This window comes from Schistocerca serialis, chromosome 2 (genome assembly GCF_023864345.2).
Source record: "Schistocerca serialis cubense isolate TAMUIC-IGC-003099 chromosome 2, iqSchSeri2.2, whole genome shotgun sequence".
NCBI lineage: Eukaryota > Metazoa > Arthropoda > Insecta > Orthoptera > Acrididae > Schistocerca > Schistocerca serialis.
This window is the reverse complement of record NC_064639.1, coordinates 731,654,198-731,682,164: the sequence shown is the minus strand read 5'-3', so window position 1 is coordinate 731,682,164 and position 27,967 is coordinate 731,654,198.

The following is a 27,967-nucleotide window of genomic DNA, read 5'->3' as shown; positions in this document are numbered from 1 at the left end:
ATTGCCAATACATCTAGATAAAAGTCCTCATCTTCACTACAGATATATATTACTGTGTTCGAAATTGTAAGTGGTTTAGCTTAGATTTTATAACTCCCTGGAAAGATGTGAACAATCTTTGACATTGTTAATACTTTTTCTTAGATTTTAACAGTCTTTGGAAAGATGTAAACAGATGTTTGTGAAAATGCTAAGTTGTGATTTACCTGTTACTGTGTTCTGTGTGTTAGAAAATGAAATCGCCAAGAGAAATCTAAGTAAACGTATTAATATATTACCTAATCATGCTATTCACATAACAGATGTATCCGTCTACACAGGTTTATTTTTCAATTCTTAACCCCACTGGCACACACAGCAAATGTACATAACCTGTAGCTGATGTATAAGTAACTGTATAATGCAACTAATGATGGCAGCCTCCTGCCAAAATGCAATGTGCTACTAAAATATTAGTAAAACGTAACTGCAGCAGCATAAATTATACCACATAATCAGTACTTTTGTTGCCCAAATAGCAAAACTCCTCTATACTGCTTCCAGTGTATCATTTCTAACCACATTTCCTCAGAATCGGCTCACTTTAGCCTTGTTTCTCTCATGTGATGTTAATCTCACAACACTTCTTCAAGGCACTACCCATTCCACTCAATGAATTTGCAATGTATTTTTCAGTCTCCGACAGGATTACGATATCATCGGCAATAATTAGTTTTCTTCGTCTCCCTAACCTTCAGCATTCTTACATATTTCTCCTGAGATACCTTTACTTGGCTGGTTCAAATGGCTCTGAGCACTATACCTTTACTTCCTGCTCGTTGTACAGACGAATAAAATGAGGGTATGTGACAACCCCGTCTTTTTACCCACTCAACTTCTGTTTAAATTTCAAGTTCTTCGATCTTCAGTAATCCAGCTTCCTTTCTGTTCATGTTCAACGAGAAGATTTCATTTCGTTCACCGCATTTTATCACCGTGATACATTGCCTTTTGCTTGCTGTGTTTTATTTACTTATGAGCTATAAAGAATCTATTCCAAGTATTGTTGCCGGAAGCCCTTCATATGTTCATATATGTTCTGTGCATACACCTATGAAGATGTTACTTACATGTTCTTCTTTGTCGATTACTGCATACAAGGTGTAGTGGGTGTAAAAAAATACACAACGTCACCTCTTTCACACATATTATTATGTCGTGGATATTTCTGCCACTGTTCCTGAGCAGCCCATATAGCTTAAGATGTGTGCCGTGATAAAGTTTTGGACACAACGTGGTTCCATTCCCCTCTGCTGTTACCAGCTTGAGAATGTTCCCTGTCTCTAATGACCACTCCGTGGACTGGAAGTTAAACCCTTATACTCTTTCTTTATAGAGAAGAAATTCATAAGAATTAACCGGCAGGTGGCTTATTTTGGGCTGGAGCCTGGTTTTACAGAACAAAGCTGTCTTGTGAATAGCGTAACCTTAATCAAGAATGGTAATGAGAGGAAAGTAATCGTAATTGTACTGTGTCATTCTGATGATTGGAGTACAGTCTACTAAAATTCTGACGGAAATGAGCTGAACATGAAGTATGAATAAGAGACTATGAACGTATTCTCCATATGATACACTTATGCTAAATACGTTTTGAGTCTTAGTTCTGCAGCTCTGAGACAATGGTTGGGCTCGTCACTGAAATGGCAAATCTGTTCTTATGAGTTTCAAACTTAACGCGTTTACATCAATGCCAGTTAATCAACAAATATTTAACATTTCTCAGCAACAACATGCTAATTTGACCAATATCACTCATTTTAACACGAATAAATTTCACTGTTCCTCATTTTGTAACACAAGTTAACATAGGAAAAAGCCTTTATTTGTGAAATGTAATGCTACTTTAATAAATACTCAAAACATTTTTGTGAAGAGGCTCTTACTGGAACGAAATGTTGGTTCAGAATTTTTTTATGTCTAAGCACACTTGTAAATTATGGAAGATGAACATATATTGCTAACGAATAGGTGTCTTTGACTACTGTCTGATTGTTTTGTATCTTGACCCTTATATACGACAGACTGTTCTCGATTCAGCGCTCAGTTTCTTTCTTAGGAAGTTAGTAGCTGTTTGTGTGCCTTACACACGTGGTCTAATGATTATGAAATCAAAAGTGATACTTCTCTATGCCCTAATATATTTATGTACATACTATTGTGGAAGTTTTCTTTTGCCTCTGGCATAACAGTAATAAGATCTGTATGGAGAAGCAAGAGGAAGAGAAATACTCGGTGAAAATCGACTGGGGGAACGGATTGCACGAGAAATTCGCCTGGTAGAATTTGCACAGAGGATTAATTTAATCTTCGCTAATACTTGGTTTAAGAATCATGAAATAAGGTTATATACATTAAAGCTACCTGGAGGCACCGGAAGCTTTCAGATTGATTACATAACGGCAAAAGAGAGATTTAGGAACCAGATTTTAAATTGTAAGAAATTTCCAGGGGCAAATGCGGACTCTGAGCACAATTTATCTTATGAACTGTAGATTAAAACTGAAGAAATTTCAAAAACGTAGATTGTTGACAGTTTCAGAGGGAAGTGATTGACTACACCATGGGAAAGGAATTCAGTGGAAAACGAATGTTTAGCTTTCAGAGATAAAATAGTGGAGGCAGCAGAGGATCAAATAGCTATAAAGACACTAATAGAAATCATTGGATTTCACAGAAGAAAATGATTTTAACTGATGAAGGAAAAACTAAAAATCCAGAAAATGAAGCATGCAAAAGGGAATAAAAACATCTGAAAAAAGAGATTGTCAGGAAGTGCAGAATGTCTGAGCAGGAACGGCTAGAGGACAAATGTAACGATTTAGAAGCATATTTCTCTGTAGGTATATAGATAACACCTAAAGGAAAATTAAAGAGGCCGTTGGAGAAAAGAGAAGCAGCTGTATGAATATCAAGAGCTCAGATAAAAAACCGGTACTAAGCACAGAAAGGAAAGCTGAAAGGAGGAAGTAGCACGGAGAGGTGCTACACCTGGAGTAGAGGACATTTAGTCAGAACTAATGACAATCGTGAGACCGCTAGAAACGACATAACTAATCCATCTGGTGTGCAATATGTATTACACAGTCGAAATACCCCCCGACTTGATAAATAATGTAATAATTCCAGTTCAAAAGAGAGCATATGCTGACAGGGGTGAATATTACTGAGCTATCAATTTACTAATTCAAGGCTGCAAAATACTGACCGAAATGTCTATATGAGAATGGAAAAATTGATAGAAGCCGTCCGCAGGGAAGATCACCTTGATTCCTGCAGTAGTATAGAAACGAGCACGACAATATTCGCCCTACGAAATCTCTTGGCGGATAGGATAAGGAAATTCAAACCTACGTTTATAGCACCTCTAGATGTAAAGAACGATTTTGGCAATGTGGACTGGCATACTCTCTTTGAAATTCTGAAAGTAGTAGGGTAAAATACATGAAGCGAAGGGCTCTTTACAACTGATACAGAAACCAGATGGCTCTTATAAGAGTGAGGGCCATGTAAGGGAAACAGTGTTTGAGAAGAGACTGTAGCGTAGCCCGACGGTATTCAGTCAGTACTCTGAAGAAGCAGTAAAGGAAATCAAAGAAGAATTTGAAGTTTATGTTCAGAGAGAAGAAATAAAAACTTAGCGGTTTGCTGATGACACTGTAATTCTTTCAGGGAAAGTAGCCGAAAGAAATGGACATCACCTTGAAGGGAGGAAGTAAATAAACGTCAACAAAATAAAACAAAGTTAATGGAATGTTGTCGAATTAAATCAGGTGATGCCTGAGGGAGTTAGATTAGGAAAAGTGTCACTTAAAGTGGTAGATGAGTTTGTTATTTGTATAAGTTGTGATGGCAGAAGTAGAGAGGATATAAAATGTAGACTGATAATGGCAAGAAAAGTGTTCCTGAAGAACATTGAATATTGCTTGTCAGATAAAATGTTGGTGCGCCAACGTTATTGCGAATCGTATGGCAGTGTCGTTTGTGAGGCTCCGAAGGGTAAAGGCAGCCGACCAATAGAAAAAGGGTTTCTTCCTCTTCGCAAAATGGATATGTGTGTGTAAAGCGTATCTGTCGAATTAAGGTGACCGTAATTTGTATGTTGTGTGATTCCCTATTTCAGCTGTATGGTAATGAGAGAAAGGACACGCTGAAAAGTGATGCTGGATCGCAGGGCTTAACGACCCATCCGACTGACAGACGGCGAACAACGACTGTCACATACTCTCATTTCATAATACGCTAAGGATCGATTAGGAAGGTAAACCTGGGTATAATGGGAAAGTTTGGTGATCAGGAACTTTACACCACAACCTCTCCTTCTTTTGCCATTCTGCCATAACCAGGAGTCAAACCGGTAACCTCTGAATTACCAGTTCCGAACAAGCGAGCTTCAAACGATGGGGTAAAATGACGTGGCGAATTTATACCAACTGGTAAACTCGCTCGAAGGGACAAATGGAACAGATGTGAAGCTTCATACTTTTGCGACAGGAGAAAACTTTCCCTCTTTATACGGAAAAAAAATTTGAATATTTATGGGAGGTCAAATGTGTGTGCGAGTCAGAAGGTGGAACGCGGTGACGTACCAGATAGTTCTCTCCCAGTAGAGCTAATCCTATAAGTCTGAGAAAACTTCCTCCTCCTGTTTTATTTTACTCAAAGATCCGAACGTACAACGAATGGCAACAAAAGGAGACATTGAAATACAAAGTTTAAACAGTAAGACTTCTGTCAGATGTGATCAGATGGCGTAGTTGAAGGATCATTAATTTGAAGAACTTGTTTCATATTGAAAGCCATTCTTAGGATGCAGTTTTAAGAAATAATTTATATTCTCCACTACTAAAATTACGTCAGGAGTAACAAATTTCACAAAACCATTTATTTTAATTATTGCAAATAATTATGTATAGAATATATCTCTCTAGATTTGCCTTTTAATTTGTAATAAAAGATGCTCGCCTACCTGGAGTGAGTTCATTATATACAGCGACTGAGATGACGAAGAGGAATGTGATATGACAGTCATGTATGTTTTCACTGTAGTTTTAACGTAAAATGTTTGTAACACGTATTTCATTACTAGACCTTCAAGAAAAATAAATTCGCCTGTCGTACGTCGTTAGAAGCTGAAATGATTTTGTTGATGATTACGAACTTTATAAGCGTTTTCAGGTGGTCGGCAGCACAGCTGAACTATTATAACATTGTACGAAAACATCACAGGGCGATCATAATCAAAGTAAAATATATCCACTGAATATTAACACACCAACCCACCCACTCACCCGCCCACACACACACACACACACACACACACACACACACACACACGCACGCACGCACGGACGCGCGCGCGCTAACCGCACAAACGCGGATGCACACATGTCCAATTGTCGTTCTTTAGCGTTGTATCGAAAGAACACTAGCTAACAACAGTTATGTGGATAAAGTGAAATACCGGAGTACGTAGTTGTAGACTACGGATAACGAGGCAGAAACTAACTCTAATGCTTCGACACTCATTTTATTACGTGTATATTAATTTTCAAGAAGTTTTAAGTCACGATCTGGGTCGCAAGAACAAGTTGGGAAATCTCTGACGATTAAAATGACTCTGAGCACTATGGGACTTAACATCTATGGTCATCAGTCGCCTAGAACTTAGAACTACTTAAACCTAAATAACCTAAGGACAGCACACAAGACCCAGTCATCACGAGGCAGAGAAAATCCCTCGCCCCACCGGGAATCGAACCCGGGAACCCGGGCGTGTCTGACGATTAAAAAAGAAACCAATAAAAGAAGGGGAATAAATGGGATTATGGAATGTAAGTTATAGAGATGGAGTACGTAAGTTTTTCGGTGACTCTGAGAAATAAGGAATAGTTAATTTCTGCCGTGCAATCATTTTCTTATTGATGGACACCTCTACATGTCTCTCATGGTCCGAAAGTTCAGTAAATTAATGTGGAATTACAATGGGCAAAGTAGGATGTGAAGCAGTATTGAGAGGTAAACAATAAGATAAATCATTCTAGAATAAAGCGTATCCGTATGTGAGAATATGTACCTGGGAGAAACTGCCCATGACAGACCGCCACAAACAGAGTTTCCACGTTGATTTATTTCTAATTTTGGTCCTTAAAACAGAATAAGACATTTTCCATCACGGCCAAAAATGCATTAATCTTTAATAGCAAAAAACTTACTAACATAATACCCTGCATAGTTCTTCAATGATCCACTGTTACAATTTGAATGACTGTTAGGTTACATCCATAAAATATACCTGTTTAGTGAAAGTTCAGTTCTAAACTAGCAAATTCGTGGTAATGTTTTATGGGACCAAACTGCTAAGGTCATCAGTCCATAAGCTTACACACTACTTAATCTAACTTAAACTAATTTACTCTAAGGACAGCACACACACCCATTCCCGAGGGACGACTCGAACCACGGTGGGGGGGACCGTGACAAGACCTCCCCAGCCAGCTCGGCTACCGCGCGCGGCGGTTTGGTTCTACATACTCTGTTCTGACTACCTCATGGGTTGTGTTCTAAGTTTAAAAAGTGCTGCATCTTGTAACTACCGCATTTCACGTATATTTACGTCTCGTTTTCCTTAGTTAAATTATTTAAATACTGCATCCATCAGTTTTGGAATCGAGAACCCGGAGGCATGGATCGAAGTCGAAGGGGTGCCATCTCCAATATTCCGCCACGGATACAGGTCTCAGAAAGAGGAAGCAATATAATTTGTTTGGCAGCTACCTCCGTTCTCGGCTGCCGCAACACCAGGGTCACCGCAAACACGTCGCATGACCATATTTGTTGGCCTGTTGCAGAAATTAAATATCTGTTTGAGTGGCTGGATCGGCAAAACACACACACACACGACGTTACCACGTGTCGCCAACACAGGAGTTTCATTGAAAAGATATCAGTCACTGCGTTACAGTCCGCGAATGGTTCAAATGGCTCTGAGCACTATGGGACTCAACATCTGAGGTCATCAGTCCCCTAGAACTTAGAACTACTTAAACCTAACCAACCTGAGGACATCACACATCCATGCCCGAGGCAGGATTCGAACCTGCGGCAGTAATGGTCGCGGGGTTCCAGACTGAAGCACATAGAACCGCTCGATCACCACGGCCGGCAGTCAGCGAATGGGTTACAAATTGATTCAGTCTGGGTCTCTTACGATGTGTTATGTTATCTGATGGATCCAAGTTCACTAATTATGGTGCACTGAACCGTCACAATATACGCTACTGAGCAACAGAAAGTCATAGATTGGTATGTCAAATCGATCGACCCTTCATGTGTTTTGTGGAATCCTTGGAGATGAAATGATCACCGCACACGAGTTCGCAGGCACTTGAGAGATGAAATTTGTTGAACTTTCAGTTGCTCTACTTATAGGTGTCAGTGTAGATATCAGTTACCGCAAATGAACGCTCCATGAAGGTTACCCTGCAAATACTGTGCAAGAACACAATGGAATAGGGTTAGAACGTCATATCCATCAGGTTTTGCCCTCACGATTGCCGGACTTTACACCATTAGTTTTTTGTGGTGATTTCAGTAGTTTTCTTTGGGGATTTCTAAAAGTCAGACTGACAACCCAGATCACTTCAAACAGTGCATCAAGAGAGCTTGTCCACCCACAAGACAAGCAACTTTCTATACAGCATGCTGTATGTATTTCTGTAAATTTGTACATCTCTAGGCGTTTATAGCTCCCTCAATATAACTGATAGAAATTTGATTTTTACTGATTTGTACGTAGCTCGTTTAAATAATTCATCTAGGAGACAAAAAACAATATATTTTATTTACAGAAGTATAAATCGTTGCCGTAACTACCTCCAACAAAACTAAATATTTGTGTTCAGTGCTTCGCAGAAAGAGTACTTTTGTTACATTCAGCTATCCAAATAAGTACTTATTTCACTTTTTACTTTGTAAGCGATACAGAAAAGACCTTACATGAAACACACTGAATATGCCAAACAGATCTGTCAGGGGCAATGCATGCAGTATACTCTTGGACGATGAACAGGAGATTATCCAGAATCCATCATTTTAATGAGTCACATTTAATTAATCGTTAAGAACAACATGAAATATACATTGATGTTAAAAATGGACAGCTTGACTTTATAACTCACGGAACACCTCTTAGCGAATTTTTTTCTAAATTAAGTTATACATGTTGTGGTTGTGGCGTGCAGTCCGAAGACTGCTTTGATTCATTTGTGCTTGCTACTCTGTCCTGCTAGAGCTTCTTCGTCTCCGAGTAGCAACTGCAGCATATCTTTTTGAATCTGCTTGCTATATTCATGTCTTGGTCTCCCTCTACGATTTTTACTCCCGCCCCACCCCTCCCCTCCCCCTAGTACAGAATTGATGATCCCTTCATGTCTTGGAATATGCCCTATTAATCGATCCCTACTTTTATTCCATTTGTGCCACAAATTTCTTGTCTACCCTACTGGGTTCCGTATCCCCTCGTGAGTCACACCTTCTACCCATCTGATCTTCAGCATTATTCTATACCACAAAATTTTAAAAGCCTCTATTCTCTTCTTGTCCAATCTGTTCATCATCCATGTTTCACTTTTATTCATAGCTACACTCAAGACAAATGCCTTTACGACAGATTTGCTAACAAACACCGTGTCCTTCCTCTCATTACCATACAGCTCAAATAAGAAACCATTTAACACATAAGCATACAACCTGACTTAGTAATTGAACTACCTCACTGGTGATTTTAGACTACAGGGAGAAAAATATTAAAGCCATGAACTCGAACAGTGGCTGCAGTAACAGTCCATTCTATACTGTAACTCATGCCAGAAGACCAACACATGACGAAACGACTCTATTAACTGTTGGGTTAGGTGACAAATAGACCTTAGCCCCAGTCCGATAGTGACTTTAGACACCAGATACTTCATCCATATGAGATATTCAAGACGACTGACGTGTTTGTTTCATGTTGTAACAAGGGCACAAGACGTTGTCTTCATGCTCAGAAGGGGAACAACCCGTAAGACTGAGAAATAAATTCGGGAGAGGTTAGACACTTGGTTCTCCATGTAACTGCACAGTTTATTCCTTGACATATTCTTTCTGTATATAAGAAAAAAAAATCGTTTAAGATTACTATTCTGTCTTGCAGCACGTCAGTGCTGAAATTTTAGGCTTTATTTTGTGAATAAAACAATCTAGATTACGTTTTATGTTTATTTTTTATTTATTGTTCCGTGGGACCAAATTAAGGAGAAGTCTCCATGGTCATGGAACGAGTCAATACATGAAATTATAACACGATATTAGAAACAGATAAAATGAAATATAAAAAAAACATATTCAGGTGACAAACCGTAAGTTTAAATAAAGAAAATCAACAATGTAACGCTGGAATTTGCTTAATTTTTTAGCTCTTTCAGGAGCTCCTCGACAGAATAGGAGGAGGGAGCCATGAGGAAACTCTTCAGTTTAGATTTAAAAGAGTTTAGGCTACTGCTAAGATTTTTGAGCTCTTGTGGTAGCTTATTGAAAATGGATGCAGCAGAATACTGCACTCCTTTCTGCACAAGAGTGAAGGAAGTTCATTCCACATGCAGATTGGATTTCTGCCTAGTATTAACTGAGTGAAAGCTGCTAACTCTTGGGAATAGGCTAATATTGCTAACAACAAACGACATTAAAGAAAATACATACTGTGAGGGCAATGTCAGAATTCCCAGACTATTGAATAGGGGTCGACAAGAGGTTCTCGAACTTACACCACATTTAGCTCGAACAGCCCGTTTTTGAGCCAAAAACACCCTTTTTGAATCAGAAGAATTACCCCAAAAAATAATACCATACGACATAAGCGTATGAAAATATGTCAAGTAGACTACTTTTCGTGTCGAAGTGTCACTTATTTCAGAAACTGTTCTAATGGTAAATAAAGCAGGATCTAGTTTCTGAACAAGATCCTGGACATGGGCTTTCCACAACAACTTACTATCTATCTGAACGCCTAGGAACTTGAACTGTTCCGTCCCGCTTATAATATGCCCATTCTGTCTGATCAAACTATCGGTTCTTGTTGAGTTGTGAGTTAGAAACTGTAAAGACTGGGTCTTACTGTGATTTAGCATCAAATTATTTTCCACAAGCCACGAACTTATTTCATGAACTACATTATTTGATACTGTTTCAATATTACACACAAGATCCGTCACTATCAAGCTGGTGTCATCAGCAAACAGAAATATTTTTGAATCATCTGTAATACTAGAAGGCATATCATTTACATAAATAAGAAACAGCAGTGGCCCCAGCACCGACCTTTGGGGAACGCCCCACATAACAGTGCCCCATTGGGACTGATCATCACTACGACTCTCAATATTGCGAAGAATTACCTTCTGCTTTCTGTTCTTCAAGTAAGAGGCGAACCAATTGTAAGCTACTCGCCTTACTCCATAATGGTCCAACTTCTGCAGTAATATTTTGTGGTCAACACAATCAAAAGCCTTCGTTAAATCAAAGAAAACACCTAGCGTTCGCAACCTTTTATTTAATCCGTCCAAAACCTCACAGAGAAAAGAGAATATAGCATTTTCAGTTGTAAAACCATTTCTAAAACCAAACTGAACATTTGACAGCAAATTATGTGAATGTAAATTCTCCAGTAACCTTGTATATACAACCTTCTTGATAACTACAGCAAACACCGATGGCATAGAAATAGGTCTAAAATTGTCAAAATTGTCAATGTCTCCCTTCTTATAAAGTACTACCGAGTACTTTAATCGGTCAGGAAACCAACCACTCCTAAAGGAAAAGTTACAGATATGGCTAAGTACTGGGCTAACATACATAGAACATACATATTCTGCTAGATACCTCGTCATATCCATGAGAGTTCTTGGTCTTTAGTGATTTAATTATTAACTCAATCTCCCTCTTGTCAGTATCATGGAGGAACATTTCAGGTAACAGTCTCGGAACACTTTTTTCTAAGAGCACTATATGATTCCCTGTTGGGACTAGGTTTCTATTTAGTTCACCTGCTATATTCAGAAAGTGATTATTAAATACTGTACATATATGCGACTTATCAGTAACATGGGCATTCCCACTACGCACTGATTCTATATCCTCGACCTGTCTCTGCAGGCCAGCCACTTCCTTTACGACTGACCATATTGTTTTAAGTTTATCCTGAGACTTAGCTATTCTGTCTGCGTACCACATACTTTTTGCCTTCCTAACAACATTTTTAAGCGCCTCACAATACTGTTTGTAATGGGCTGCTGCATTTAGATTTTGACTGTTTCTAACGTTTTCATATAATTTCCACTTTGTTCTACAAGATACTCTTATTCCTCTAGTCAGCCACCCAGGCTGCCTTTTTGTGCTAGTACTCTGTTTTGAACGTTCTAACGGAAAGCAACTTTCAAAGAGCACGAGAAAAGTCTTGAGAAAAGCGTTATATTTACCGTCTACCGTATCAGCGCTATAAACATCTTGCCACTCTTGTTCCTTGATAAGGTTTACAAAGGTCTCTACAGCAACTGGATCAGCTTTCCTAAACAGCTGATGACTGTATTTAACACGTGTTGCAACACAAAAATCTTTTGGAGTTAAAATTTGTTCATCATAATTTGAAAGGCCATTCACCTTTTTGCTAACAGAATGCCCTTCTGGTTATGAGGAATGAACAAGAATGTTGTCTATGGTTGTTCTACTGTTCCCTTGCACTCTCGTTGGAAAGAATACGGTTTGCACAAGATTATATGAATTAAGGAGGTCTACCAGCATCCTCTTCCTTGCGCAATCACTTATACAATTAGTATTGAAGTCACCACATATAACTAACTTTTTGTATTTCCTATAAAGTGAACGAAGAACTTCCTCTAGCTTTAGCAAATATGTTGTCAAATCGGAGTCTGGGGATCTATAAATAACAACAGTTAGAAGTTTAGCTCCGTTAAATTTAACCACACCTGCACAACATTCAAACACCTTTTCAGTGCAGTACTTTGAAACATCAATTGACTCAAATGGGATGCCGTTTTTCACATATATCGCTACTCCCCCACACCGCAAAGAGCTCCTCGAAAAGCTGCCAGACAACATGTATCCTGGTAAAGGAAGCCTCTGAATTATCTCCTTACTTAAGCAGACCGGTTTCTTCCTAATTGACCAAATGTAAAACTTGAAGAAAGAGCAGTAAATAATTACTTATTCCGTATCATCTAAGCTGTTGATAATAACATGTTTACCTAATTTTATTCATTTTTGTCAGCATACCTTCCGTGACTGTGTATTACTTCCGTAAAATGAAGAACCACCACCTTCAGTCACGTCGTGATTTTATTTCACTGCACGTGGCCCTGGTAAGATTACAATATTAAACTACCAAGTGGTACATTGTGAGTATAAGGTTGCAAAACTAAGACAGGTCTAAAGAATAACTTACTGTTTCCTGTAATGGATAGACGGCTTTGAAGCACAGTAAGAGAAAACACGTTAATATACATATATACAGTTTCCATTCTACAGCACATTTGTAAACACCAGTTTATGGTCGTCTAAAAATTTTAAATGTAGGATTGCTGTTTTTGTACGAAGACATAGGTGTTATTATTTCAAAGCAGGTACAGAGCTATTGCATTATTAACTGTACACAGATATCAATTGCAAAATAAATGTCTGAGATTAATTTTTTTACGTAAGTTTTCTGTTGTGGATGTCACAGATTACTACAGTGGATTTGTCGAGATGGTTACGTCTAAGGCCATCAATGTGCTCTTTGTAATGTATATGGTAAGTTTTTCTGGTTCGTCTATGTAAAATGCAGGGCAACTCTTACATTGTAATTTATGTATTCCACTGTGTTCTGTTTTTTGTGTGCTGGTGTTTACTGTGTGAGGTAAGTGACGTCCAAAATTGTAGTTTATAGAGAACGATATATTCATGTTGGTGTTTCTAAATAAGTTAGTAATACTTTGTTGTGCTATGCCTAAATAGGGAATGCTTGTGTTACTGTGCTTGTGTTGCGTCAGTTATTATTCTTCCAGTACATTTATTACTTACGTTGGTCTGTATTTTAATGGATAGTTTATCATTTGAGTCTTCTGAACAGAATTATGTATTGCAGTTGCTTTGATCGTATCAGTTCCTTGTGCTAGTTTTTTGGGTATCAAAGGTAATGCGTGTGCCCTGTTCAGCATGTATCTGAATGAAGTATACTTTTGTGTTTTTGGATGGGGTGATGGTTCATGTATTATATGAGTGTAGGATGGTTTCCTGTAAACATAAAAACTGTGATGTGATGTTCATTAGCAGTCGTGAGGTCAAAGAAATTTATGGCTCGATTTGTGTCGTGTTTAACAGTTGACTTTATTTTATTGCGGAGTGTAGTGAATAATATAAGAAGTTGTTATAGGTAATCTGTGGTGCCGAAGCATAGGAATAGAATGTCGTCCACATAGCCCCTTTAATAAACAGTTTCTTCAGCAAGATTATTTTTTGTCTGTGCATGACGGTAGACTTGACGGAGGTGCCAAATACTGTTGAAATAGTTTCTTCAAAATGAGTTAGTACATGACACATAGTCTCTATGGCAAGCATTCCTGCGCTATGGAGTGGCAAGTACCATCCGTCATAGTCTTTGTTCCGAAAGACTTAAACAGGACTCTTCAGTCAAACAAAGTCCCGGACCCATTCCATGTAATTTTCGATCCATTCAACTGAAACTATTTGCTTTCAAAAACGCTGCTGCAACTCTGTTGTCAGTGCAGGCGGAAAGAACCTACAAAATCAATAACATCAAAATACTTCATAGTCGTTCACCTCAAATACTTATTGAAAAATTCTTAATCACCAATAATTAATCTCTAACAGAAAAATGAAAAAAAAGCAATTTACAGGAAAGATCGTGGCTGATGTATGCCGTTCCGTACTTCTTCCGAAAGACCAGCCATGTTTATTAGCAGCAAAATATAAAGACCTGTTAACGGTGTGGCCACTTCTTTCCCAATATTTTCGATGCTTTTACGGTCAACATTGCTACATCTGGTCCCAAGCATGGTGTTAGATACGAATCAGAGTTCAGTGCTGAGATATTTATTTCTTGAACATAATCTTGTTATTCTATCTCAAATTAAAAGATATGAGAGATAGTCTTATTTATTAGAGTTCTATTAGTTCATATGCTATTTTAGTAATTTGGTACGTGTGCTATGACAGCCAAGACGTAGTGCCTGTAATACTTGATAGAAGAGCTTTAGTATTGGAAGTTAGAACGTTTTTAATAGTTTGTTTCCCGAATGTTTGGATACATATAACTTTCGTACAAACAGATATAAATTTTTTCCTGTCTCTCTTGACGCCTGTGACATTTGACACTTTTTTTTTTTGTCATCAGTCTTCCATCTGGTTTTATGCGGCCCTCCACGAATTCCTTTAATGTGCCAAACTCTTCTTGCCAGAGTAGCACTTGCAAACTACATTCTCAATTATTTGCTGGACGTATTCCAACCTCCGTCTTCCTCTACAGTTTTTGCCCTATACCACTCCCTCTGGTACCGTGGAAGTAATTCCCTCATGTCTTAACAGATGCCCTATCGTCCTATCCCTTCTCCTTTCAGTGTTTTCCACATATTCCTTTTCTCTCCGAATCTACACAGGACCTCCTCATTTTTTACCTGATCAGTCCATCTAATATTCAACATTCGTCTGCAGCCCAACATCTCAGATGCTTCGATCCTCTTCTGCTCCGGTTTTCCCAGAGTCCATGTTTCACTATCATACAATGCTGTGCTATAAACGAACATTCTCAGAAATTTCTTCCTCAAAATAGAGCCTATGTTTGATACCCATAGACTTCTCTTGGTCAGCAGGAATGCTCTTTTTGCCAGTGCTAGTCTGCTTTTGAAGTCCTCTTTCCTCCGTCCGTGATTGCTCATTTTGCTGCCTGGGTAGTAGAATTCCTCAACTTCATCTAATTTGTGACCCCAATTCTGATGTGAAGTTTCTCACTGTTCTCAATTGTGCTACTTCTCACTACTTTCGTCGTTCCTCGATTTATTCTCAATCCAATATCTGTACGAAGGAGATCGTTCATTCCATTCAGGGTATCATGTAATTCTTCTTCTCACTTTCACTCAGGATAGCAATGTCATCAGTGAATCGTGTCATTGATATCCTTTCACTCTGAACTTAAATTCCACTCTTGAACCTTTCTTTAATTTCGATCATTGCTTCTTCGGTGTACAGATTGAACAGTAGGGTCGAAAAACTGTATCCCTGTCTTAGATCCTTTTTAATCAAAGCACTTCGTTCCTAGTCGTCCACTCTTATTATCCCCTCTTGCCTTTTGTACATATTGTACATTACCCGTTTCCCCTTATCGATTTTTCCCTATTTTTCTCGGAATTTTGAACATTCTGCATCATTTTGCATTGTCGAATGCTTTTTCCAGGTCTATAAAACCTATGAGCCCGTCTTGATATTTCTTTAGTCTTGCTTGCATTATCAACCGCAACGTCAGAGTTGCCTCTCTGGTGACTTTACATGTCCTAAAGCCAAACTGACCGTCAACTAACACATCCTCAGTTTTCTTTTCGGTTCTTCTGTGTATAATTGTTCTCAGCAACTTGGATGCTTGAGCTCTTAAGCTGATTGCACAATAATTCTCTCACTTGACAGCTCTTGCAGTCTTCGAAACTGTGGAAGATATTTTTCCGAATGTCAGATGGTACTTCGCCAGACTCATACATATCACACACCAACATGAACAGTCGCTTTGTTGCACTTCCCACGGTTTTAGAAATTCTAATGGAATGATATCTATCCCTTCTGCTACATTTCATCCTAAGTTCTCCAAAGCTTATTAAATTCTGAATGTAATAATGGATCTCCTATCTCTTCTAAATCGACTCCTGTTTCGTCTATCACATCAGAAAATCTTCCCCCTCATATCGGCCTTAAATGTACTCTTTCAACCTATCCGTTCCCTCCTCTGCATTTAACAGTGGAATTCCCGTTGCACTCTTGATGTTAACACCCCTGCTTTTAATTTCATCGTAGGTTGTTTTGACTTTCCCGAACACTGAACCAGTCCATCCGACAATCATTCTATTTCGATTTCTTCACATTTTTCATGCAACCATTTCGTCTTAGCTACCATTCATATATATATATGGCTCTGAGCACTATGGGACTCAACTGCTGAGGTCATTAGTCCCTTAGAACTTAGAACTAGTTAACCCTAACTAACCTAAGGACATCACAAATATCCATGCCCGAGGCAGGATTCGAACTTGCGATCGTAGCGGTCTTACGGTTCCAGACAGCAGCGCCTTTAACCGCACGGACACTTCGACCGGCAGCTACCGTTCACTTCCTATCTATTTTATTCCTCAGCGACTTTATTTCTGTATTTCTAAATGCCCCTGAACATTTTTGTGTTTTCTTCTTTCATCCCTCAACTGAAGTATTTCTTCTGTTACCCATGGCTTCTTTGCAGTAACGTTCTTTGTACCTACGTTTTTCTTTCCAACTTCTGTGATTGCCGTTTTCGAAGCTGCCCATTTTCTTCAACTGTTCTGCCTTCTAAGCTATTCTTTATTGCTACTTCCACGACCTTAGAGAACTTCAAGCGTACTTAGTCAATCTTTAGCATCTCCGTATTCCACTTCTTTGAGTATTGGTTCTTCTAGATTTATAACTTAATCTTCAGCATACTCTCCACCATTACTACATTGTGATCTGAGTGTATATCTGCTCCTGGTTATGCCTTACAGTCGAATATCTGATTTCGGAATCTCTATCCATCTATGATGCAATCTAACAGCAATATTCTCGCATCACTCGCCTTTTCCAAGTTTACCTACTCCACTTGTGATTCTTAGAGGGAGTATCCACTATTACTAGCTGAAATTCATTGCAGAAGTCAGTCATTCTCCTCTCTCATTCCTTGATCCAAGATCATGTTATATTGTAACCTTTTCTACCACTCCTTCCCCTACAACTGCATCCAGTCGCCAATCACTATTAGGTTTTCATCTCCATTTATGTACTGTGTTACCCCTTCAATACCCCATTTACATTCTCTATCTCTTCTTCTTCAGTTTGAAACGTTAGCATGTACACCTGAACTATCGTTTCGATGTTAGTTTGCTGTAGATTCTGTTTTGATAAGAATAACACCACCACTGAACTGTTCACAATAACATACTCTCTGCCCTACCTTCCTGTTGATAAAGCATCCTACTCACATGATAGGACTTTCTGCTGCCGTTGATATTACCCCATACTCATCTGACCAGAAATCCTTGTCTTCTTCCCATTTCCCTTCACTGACTCCTACTATCTCTAGACTGAGCAATCGTATTTCCCTTTGCAGATTTTCTAGCTTCCCTGCCACTGCTCTGATACTCCACTCCCCGACTCGTAGAACGTCATCCTTTCGTTGCTTTCGTTCGTTGTTCAGTATTCTTGTTATGGTCACCTCTGCGTTGGTCGTCACCTCCCGGAGCTCCGAATGGGGGACTGTTCTGGAATCTTTTGGCACTTGCAACCTTTTAAACGGTTTAGAAAATTTTTGATTTAATCAATCAAAATTGGGACCCTCAGGCACTCTCCTACATCTAACCAGTCATTCTACAAATTTTCCGTTATATTAATTAGGAAAAACATAACAAACTTAGTGGTGCTACAGTGCCAGAAGAGAAAACAAGGTGGAGCTCACATTTGTTCATGAGTCCACCAATGAAGACAGTGGACACAAATTACACAGGGGTAGTTTTAAACTATGGGCCTTGCAGCAAAGGATATAACAGAAGGTTTGCAAGAGGGAGAAAGAGAAACTTCATAAAAGAAAGCATTTTGAATATAGGGAACTGAAGAACGATAAGTTCAAGAAGGGTATATGGAAGAGGACTGAAGGATTTGCTTTTTCACTTGACGGACGGAAAATTGGACATAGGCATTAATTTCTGTGGAACCGTTATGAGGGTAACAGGCGGAAGAGTGTCTTGAAAGAAACAGGGTATTCAGTTCTAAGCAGATTGGAGGATAGCATTTGTTCTGGAAGCGAACGGCAGCATCTGAGAAGGAGTCTACAAATACTTTTATGAAAGGGCACAGCACGTGTGGGTAAGACATACTGTTTCTCGATTATGGTGAGGCGATAGATACTTAATCCGTGATGAAAGGTACTCAGGTGCTTGTGTACTAAGGAGCCGATGAGGTAAACACATTGTATGGGGACCAGATAACTTATATGGTTGAAGTCAAGCTCTACGTATGAATCGCCGACATCAAATAGAGAGATGTTGGCGATGTAACGCAGACAAGCATTCGTGGTTAATAATTGTTACTCGGCCTTCCTGAATTACTTCGCCTCAGTGGAGATTCGTTGGAAAGACTGATTTTACAAATTTTCGTTGCACGTCCTATAGAAATACAACCGAGGATTTTTCTACATCTACGTAACTGCTCTACAATTCGGACAAGTACCACGTAGAGAGTTTATAGAAACACCTTCAGCCTATTTGTCTACCGTCTTACTACCAAAACCCCCCGGGAAAGCGAACGCTTTAGTCTTTCCCTGCCACCTTTGATCTCTCTTATTTATTAAGATGATCATTTCTCCCCATGTAGGCTGGCGTCAGCAAAATATTTTAATACTCTGAAGAAAAAGTTAGTGATTGAAATTTAGTGCAAATCTCTCGTTGGAAGAGATGCACAAACGTAGTGTAGGTAGTCTCTTTAGTAGACGTGCTGCATTTCCTAAGTGTTCCGCCAAGAAAAAGCCGACTTTCTTTCATGTTATCCCACAGAATTTTCTACGTGAGCGTTCCAATTTCAGATGGTCATAACTGTAGTCCCTACGTATTTTGTAGTGAACACATAGTATGTAGTGGGGCGATCACTCTGTTGTAGAAATAATTCAAAAGCCAATATCGTTTAAATACTGTTTACTGGATAACCGGTTTCAACACACTAAAGGTGCCATCATCGGATCTGAACGTAGCTTAACATTTATACACCATTTGCCTCATGTATCGTTATATCCAAATGGTTTATAAATGTTAAGCTACATTCAGATCCGTTGATGGCACCTTCAGTGTGTAGAAACCGGACATCCAGTAAACAGTATTTAAGCGATCTTGGCTTCTGAATTATTTCTACCCTAGGTATTTAGCTGAATTGACAACTTCAGATTCGTCTGATTCAACTGATATTTAAAGAGTTCTCTTCAGTACTTTCTTAGGACAAGACGCAAGCGGAAGTCTTTCTGCTCGTTGTGATAATATTTTCCGCCCAGTTGACATGCTCATCCACAATTACACCCAAGTTACTCCCTGTTTTGGACGGGGTATTGGAATACCATCCGAGAAGAGAAGGAGGTAACTTTCGTTGAATTCGCAGCCTATTGATTTCTAATGGGATGCTAAAATTACCCGGGAATATTTAGCATTTATTTGAGGGCCCTTGTTTTGTCTCTCTTGTCAGCATAATAATTATATTTCTGATGGACAGAACCCACGAGAAATTAATGACATATAATGAAAACAACTGACGGCCAGAATTAACCACTGTGCAACTCCAGAAAAAACACACTTCCAGAGTGTCTTTTCATTCCCGCCTGAAAGAAGTAAATCACTGTTGATTTTCTTTTTCTTTATTAAAGTCTTAATTATTGAGTTACATAACAAAATCACCGACGTCTCCTGCGACACAATGTTGCTTCTTAAGGTTCTCAGCCCCATACCGCAGGACGATGGAAAATTGAGAGCTACTATTAATCTCATCTTGACGTGTGATTATGAAGAACATCTTAGCCCACTGAGTTTATTGTGTGATTGTGAACAATATTTTTGTGTCTTGGGTTTATTGCGATCTGTGTCAATTTATCAGCTATATAGAAGAATCGCGGAACTATTAACTGTCATTTGGTTGCCACTTCGATTTCTGTACTGAAAAAATCCTTCGCACTTACATGTTAAAAAAATCTTCTTGCCCTCCAAACGACTATTTTCAGTACACATAACCTCTGTCGTCCTGTTATGTCAGCAAGAAACACCACCTATCGTAATGGCGTTCTCTCTTGATACGCAAACTGTTATTAACAGCTTGTAGATGAATTCCTGGAAGAAACCTGTCCATAGAATTCACTGTTGATCAGCCATCCTTTTATTCCTGCCGCCGAACACAATGGGCGAACAGAGTCTTTTCGCAGCGGATTCAAACAGCCCTCCCCCCACACACCACTCCACGCCTTTGTGCAGACGTCACGGCTCTGAAATTGATTTGCGCAGGTGTGGAGCGAAGGAAGTGCCAGAAAGGGTCCTTGGTCTCTCTGTCTTCACTGCTAGGTCTCTCTCGCTACGCTGTTTTGCAGGACTTCTTTTTTAATCTTTAACAGATCCAGCTTTCGGAGACGGAAATAGGTAATTTAAAAACAGGTTGCGATGTTTAAGCACTGATGAAGGAAATTGCATTTGTCCCTCAGTTAAGGGTTCATGTTGACAGAAAATCCCATGTTCCTCTTGTTAATCCCAAACATTATTGATTCTACTATTGAGTTTTCTTTTACTTCGAACTCTAAGCTTCCGTATTTTTGTAACCGAAGCCTCAAGCTCCCTGGAAGAGACGTAAAGTTAATGATGACGGTGAATAACGTCAAATGCATTGCCATGGTCTGTCCAAACCTTCTTGTACTGTGAGTAGAGTCGCATACTTTATTAGAGCATTAAAAGGTCACTTCCTGATAAGATATTACAGATTGTCTCACACGCTTGCATGTGTTTAATGGATTATAGCAACGTTTGCAATGGGTCATTGTGGTTCCCCTAATGACAAGCATGCATTTGGCTATCGGCTCATGAAATGCCGAGATATTTTGAGTTTTCACGACCGTGCCACTACTGTCGCCTTCTTCAAGGTGTGTGCGAATTAATCCACCATGAGCGAAGTTGTCCAGTAGATCATTCATGGCTACGTAATTGAAGTTGGTGATGTAAACCATCAATACCTGAACGCTGTCCCTAAATCTGAAAGCGGGAATTCGGCTGTACAGCGTTGTTCAGCAACCGTTGGGAGGCTTTCTTTCGGGTAGGAATTGATATGTGTATCTAGATGTGTAGATGGTTACGCGAGTGCTGATCATCAAACACCTCCTGCTGAAAAACATGCGCAAAAGCTGGGTAAAGTAAGAATATCATTAACAAACACCAAATTTTTTTGCCGTAGTGAAATGATTGTTCTACCCATTGTACAGGATACATCTTCCTACGAGAGGTTCTCGACAACTCGACCCACTTTACAAATTGTAGCGGAAACCCATACCTCACCAGCTGCTAGAAAATAGGCACACAGGAGGCAAGGGATATATGTGAAACTGTTGGACCCGCACCCTATGTCAGTCTATCTTTTGTTTAGATAATCTATAGCTGCATTCGGAAGTTATTTCAATGGTTTAAAGTTCGTAGTCACATTAAATATATTTGGTAGAAATGTCCTCGATGTTTCGAAGTTTATAGTCTGTTTTTACTGCTCTACTCGACTATCCTGATGACGTCTCTTACATGGTCGTGAGTTAGCTTAAACCATTACAGTACTAGTATTCCCAGCCACCCACAAGGTTACCTGATTTGGAGAAAATGACCCATTTCTATTGCACGAAGGTGTTAAACAGTAAAAGTCTACTTTTGTAGATGACTACATATTAAATTAAAAGCCATAATTCCATTACCTTGTCGTTGGTTTCTCACAGGTAGCCTTCTAACGGCTCATTTACTTCAACAAACATCCATCCCACCTGCACATAGACCACCTCTATTACGAGCGTCTTTCTTCTTCTAGAGATCCTTAGCGTTCGTGTTATCCAGTAGTGAAGACATGATACCCATTCTCCATGGCACCAAATTGTCTAACATATTACAAAATGCACTACAGTATTTTCAAAATTACTCCACGATTGACACTTCGGCAGAAGCACGTGGAGGCGAGGAATGCAAGTTGGCACGTCCCGCACGGAACTCAGGCGTAATCTAGCACTTCGTTCTACTCGCGGAAACAGGCAAATTCTTCGCTTTATAAATATGGACGTTTCATCATTGTAGCTGGAAGAGTTACACTACGTTTTTCATTTAATTTTGTATCTGTAGAAACAAATTATTAAGACGATATAAGGACTGTTTACAAAACTACATATTCTATGACAATATCGAATTTTTGACATGCGGGAAACGTTCTTGTAACTGAAGTTAGGTGGATACATTATAGGAATGAAATCTTAAGTATACATCATATTTTCGAATGTTCGAAACCATAACTCTGTTGCAGATGTTTAATGCGAGATAATTTGAGTTAAATATGACGCACGATGGTCCCCAAGCGCGCCAGCCAGTAGTCGGGTGTCCACACAGTTTCGACACAAGAAACAGATCACTATGGGTTTCTAATGAAACATTTATTAATATTTCTAATCCGCCTTCGTAATTCTAACACAACAAAAATAAGACTAAGAGTGTTTACTGCGATGGGAAAACATGTCTTAAATAGGAAAACATGTCTTAAATAGGAAAACATGTCTTAAATAAGCCAACCTCCATTGTTTAGGTAGAACAGAAGCGATACAAATAATGGGGCCTCTGTATTACAGCAGTTACATAAACAGTGATATTACTCGTGCGTGATGTATACTGAATTCCTGAGCTGAGCTTCTTGTGTAATTAGCCGCTGTTAATGCCTTCTTATTAAAACTTTAAGACTAACTTTGGTATAATTCTGTTACGCGGGCACTTGCGTGACTACGCACGCCAAGCACATAACTGGATCCGGCTCTCCTCCATTTGTACTGAGATATGGGAAAAACTCCACTAATATAATTCTCGTCTCTATGACGGATTCTTGAAGTGCCATTATCACTGTCATTGCTGTAATTTAAAGAAATTATCCTCTGTTCCACTGAATTTTCCAAAAGAGCTTCGTTCTGCTCTGTTCGTTCCATGAGGCTCTGGGTATGTATGACGGATTAGTCTAACCTTCAGTGGTAGCGTTCCTAACAGCTTCTCTTGTACGTGCTTCGAATGCAGAGAGCGTAAATTTGTTGTTATTTCTAGCACTGTAACTTTTAGTTTGGGCTAATATTAACTCTACTGGGTTGAAATGGTATTGGTAAGGTGGTAGCCTAACGACCGTACGTCCATGTCTTTTATGCCAGTTCGTCGACTACATATAGGGGAAACTGTTGCTTATGGAGAGATATTTTTTCATATGTTCATGAGCTACTTCGTCGTTATGAAACTAAAGCAAATTAATCATATCCTCCTTTCGCTTGTGCCTCGCCAACAATTAGTGTGTGGTAAGAAGCATTATCTGGAAAAATTGGTGACGGTTTATTGGGGTTTGGTAAATGTAACGTGGTTTTCTTTTTTGATTTAAGAAGCAGGAGACTATTCGGGAGGAAACCTTGCGTGGTGGCTGCATGAAGAAATCTGCCTCCTTGCCAGAAGGCCCTGCCATTGTTCCATTAGCTGTGTCGTCTGTCCAGAACTGCTTGACAACGTGACCAGAATTGACCCCCGTTCCGTCAAGCCACACCACATCGTCGGTATTTATCCCATGGATGTCCCTTAAAAATCGGTATCGCCATGTAGCTGTATCCTCCATCTCCATTAACAGCTTCAGGTCGCAGAAATGTTCATGGTGAAAGCCAAGGTCGTGTTAAAATCTGGAAAAGTATGTGCTAAAAAGGGTTCAAATGGCTCTGAGCACTATGGGAGTTAACATCTGAGGTCATCAGTCACCTAGAACTTAGAACTACTTATACCTAACTAACCTAAGGACATCACACACATCCATGCCCGAGGCAGGATGCGAACTTGCGACCTTAGCGGTCATGCGGTTCGAGACTGAAGCGTCTAGAACCGCTGGGCCACACCGGCCGGATAAGTATGTGCTACTGCCTGATTCTCTTAGCGTGACCAGTAACTTCCTGAGTGTCCGATGTTCCTTCCTGCGATAAAAATCGCAAATACGGCGACGAATCGCATCCTCCGAAGACAAATCGATATTCGTAATCCGGTTGTTCATACAATTTTTCCCCAGGGATGTTAAGTTTCCGTGGATCTTTAGCTTCCTTTTCTTTGTCGACACTTTTCCTTCCCAATCCTCACAACATGGTTTTTGTTTATATTCAAACTGCAGCAGCTCTGTCGATGACTTTGGTAACGGAGAACAGCGGGAGAGCATTAAGTTTTTCATTTTTAAAGTAGGTACCTAGCGCGCCAACCGTTCTCTTGACTCCCCCTGTATGGCGGCACCCTGGCCATGAAAACGACGTCAAACTTTTCATTTACAACTTTCGATGAACTTCTCCCTCACATCGTTCAGTACCACACGACGAATAACGGAAACAACAAATAACACTAAGAAGAAATAACGGAAACGACTAATAACAGTAACTAGAAACAAAAAAATAACTCCCACAACCGTAGAAACGAACACACAGAAAGGCACAGGGTTAAACGATCACACAACAGCAAGCTGGCTGCAACTTAAGCCCACTGCAAGCAGTAAGCGTTGTGGTGTAGCGTAAAGGTTTGGAACTTACGGGATTTGCTGCTGCTGCAGGTAGCGTGGTATTGGCGGAAAGAGGCCCAGGCCTTCCACGTGGGTTTCCTTGAGTCTAATACTTACATTGCTTTTAGTCGATAATCATATTTCATAGTAGATTATTCTTCGAGTACTCTTCGATGCAGAGTTATACCTCTTCATCTACACTCCTGGAAATGGAAAAAAGAACACATTGACACCGGTGTGTCAGACCCACCATACTTGCTCCGGACACTGCGAGAGGGCTGTACAAGCAATGATCACACGCACGGCACAGCGGACACACCAGGAACCGCGGTGTTGGCCGTCGAATGGCGCTAGCTGCGCAGCATTTGTGCACCGCCGCCGTCAGTGTCATCCAGTTTGCCGTGGCATACGGAGCTCCATCGCAGTCTTTAACACTGGTAGCATGCCGCGACAGCGTGGACGTGAACCGTATGTGCAGTTGACGGACTTTGAGCGAGGGCGTATAGTGGGCATGCGGGAGGCCGGGTGGACGTACCGCCGAATTGCTCAACACGTGGGGCGTGAGGTCTCCACAGTACATCGATGTTGTCGCCAGTGGTCGGCGGAAGGTGCACGTGCCCGTCGACCTGGGACCGGACCGCAGCGACGCACGGATGCACGCCAAGACCGTAGGATCCTACGCAGTGCCGTAGGGGACCGCACCGCCACATCCCAGCAAATTAGGGACACTGTTGCTCCTGGGGTATCGGCGAGGACCATTCGCAACCGTCTTCATGAAGCTGGGCTACGGTCCTGCACACCGTTAGGCCGTCTTCCGCTCACGCCCCAACATCGTGCAGCCCGCCTCCAGTGGTGTCGCGACAGGCGTGAATGGAGGGACGAATGGAGACGTGTCGTCTTCAGCGATGAGAGTCGCTTCTGCCTTGGTGCCAATGATGGTCTTATGCGTGTTTGGCGCCGTGCAGGTGAGCGCCACAACCAGGACTGCATACGACCGAGGCACACAGGGCCAACACACGGCATCATGGTGTGGGGAGCGATCTCCTACACTGGCCGTACACCACTGGTGATCGTCGAGGGGACACTGAATAGTGCACGGTACATCCAAACCGTCATCGAACCCATCGTTCTACCATTCCTAGACCGGCAAGGGAACTTGCTGTTCCAACAGGACAATGCACGTCCGCATGTATCCCGTGCCACCCAACGTGCTCTAGAAGGTGTAAGTCAACTACCCTGGCCAGCAAGATCTCCGGATCTGTCCCCCATTGAGCATGTTTGGGACTGGATGAAGCGTCGTCTCACGCGGTCTGCACGTCCAGCACGAACGCTGGTCCAACTGAGGCGCCAGGTGGAAATGGCATGGCAAGCCGTTCCACAGGACTACATCCAGCATCTCTACCATCGTCTCCATGGGAGAATAGCAGCCTGCATTGCTGCGAAAGGTGGATATACACTGTACTAGTGCCGACATTGTGCATGCTCTGTTGCCTGTGTCTATGTGCCTGTGGTTCTGTCAGTGTGACCATGTGATGTATCTGACCCCAGGAATGTGTCAATAAAATTTCCCCTTCCTGGGACAATGAATTCACGGTGTTCTTCTTTCAATTTCCAGGAGTGTATATCGTCACTCTTCATCTACGTTGGACGCACGATTACCTCTTCTTATTTGAACTTACGAATATAAAATATTACGCACGAGTCAAATGGGAGTACATAAATATATTTCCAAAGGAACAGAAAAGCCTTTACCGACTAGAGAAAGCAGAAAAATGAGCTGTAGCAGGACGTGTTCTTCAGTCAGGTAATATGAACTGAAGTATTATGGAACCGAAAGAGCATCTACAGTGACGAACTACACTCCTGGAAATTGAAATAAGAACACCGTGAATTCATTGTCCCAGGAAGGGGAAACTTTATTGACACATTCCTGGGGTCAGATACATCACATGATCACACTGACAGAACCACAGGCACATAGACACAGGCAACAGAGCATGCACAATGTCGGCACTAGTACAGTGTATATCCACCTTTCACAGCAATGCAGGCTGCTATTATCCCATGGAGACGATGGTAGAGATGCTGGATGTAGTCCTGTGGAACGGCTTGCCATGCCATTTCCACCTGGCGCCTCAGTTGGACCAGCGTTCGTGCTGGACGTGCAGACCGCGTGAGACGACGCTTCATCCAGTCCCAAACATGCTCAATGGGGGACAGATCAGGAGATCTTGCTGGCCAGGGTAGTTGACTTACACCTTCTAGAGCACGTTGGGTGGCACGGGATACATGCGGACGTGCATTGTCCTGTTGGAACAGCAAGTTCCCTTGCCGGTCTAGGAATGGTAGAACGATGGGTTCGATGACGGTTTGGATGTACCGTGCACTATTCAGTGTCCCCTCGACGATCACCAGTGGTGTACGGCCAGTGTAGGAGATCGCTCCCCACACCATGATGCCGGGTGTTGGCCCTGTGTGCCTCGGTCGTATGCAGTCCTGATTGTGGCGCTCACCTGCACGGCGCCAAACACGCATACGACCATCATTGGCATCAAGGCAGAAGCGACTCTCATCGCTGAAGACGACACGTCTCCATTCGTCCCTCCATTCACGCCTGTCGCGACACCACTGGAGGCGGGCTGCACGATGTTGGGGCGTGAGCGGAAGACGGCCTAACGGTGTGCGGGACCGTAGCCCAGCTTCATGGAGACGGTTGCGAATGGTCCTCGCCGATACCCCAGGAGCAACAGTGTCCCTAATTTGCTTGAAAGTGGCGGTGCGGTCCCCTACGGCACTGCGTAGGATCCTACGGTCTTGGCGTGCATCCGTGCGTCGCTGTGGTCCTGTCCCACCTTCCGCCGACCACTGGCGACAACATCGATGTACTGTGGAGACCTCACGCCCCACGTGTTGAGCAATTCGGCGGTACGTCCACCCGGCCTCCCGCATGCCCACTATACGCCCTCGCTCAAAGTCCGTCAACTGCACATACGGTTCACGTCCACGCTGTCGCGGCATGCTACCAGTGTTAAAGACTGCGATGGAGCTCCGTATGCCACGGCAAACTGGCTGACACTGACGGCGCCGGTGCACAAATGCTGCGCAGCTAGCGCCATTCGACGGCCAACACCGCGGTTCCTGGTGTGTCCGCTGTGCCGTGCGTGTGATCATTGCTTGTACAGCCCTCTCGCAGTGTCCGGAGCAAGTATGGTGGGTCTGACACACCAGTGTCAATGTGTTCTTTTTTCCATTTCCAGGAGTGTATTATCCACACCCAAGGGATCCACCTAAATGTTGAAACATGCGG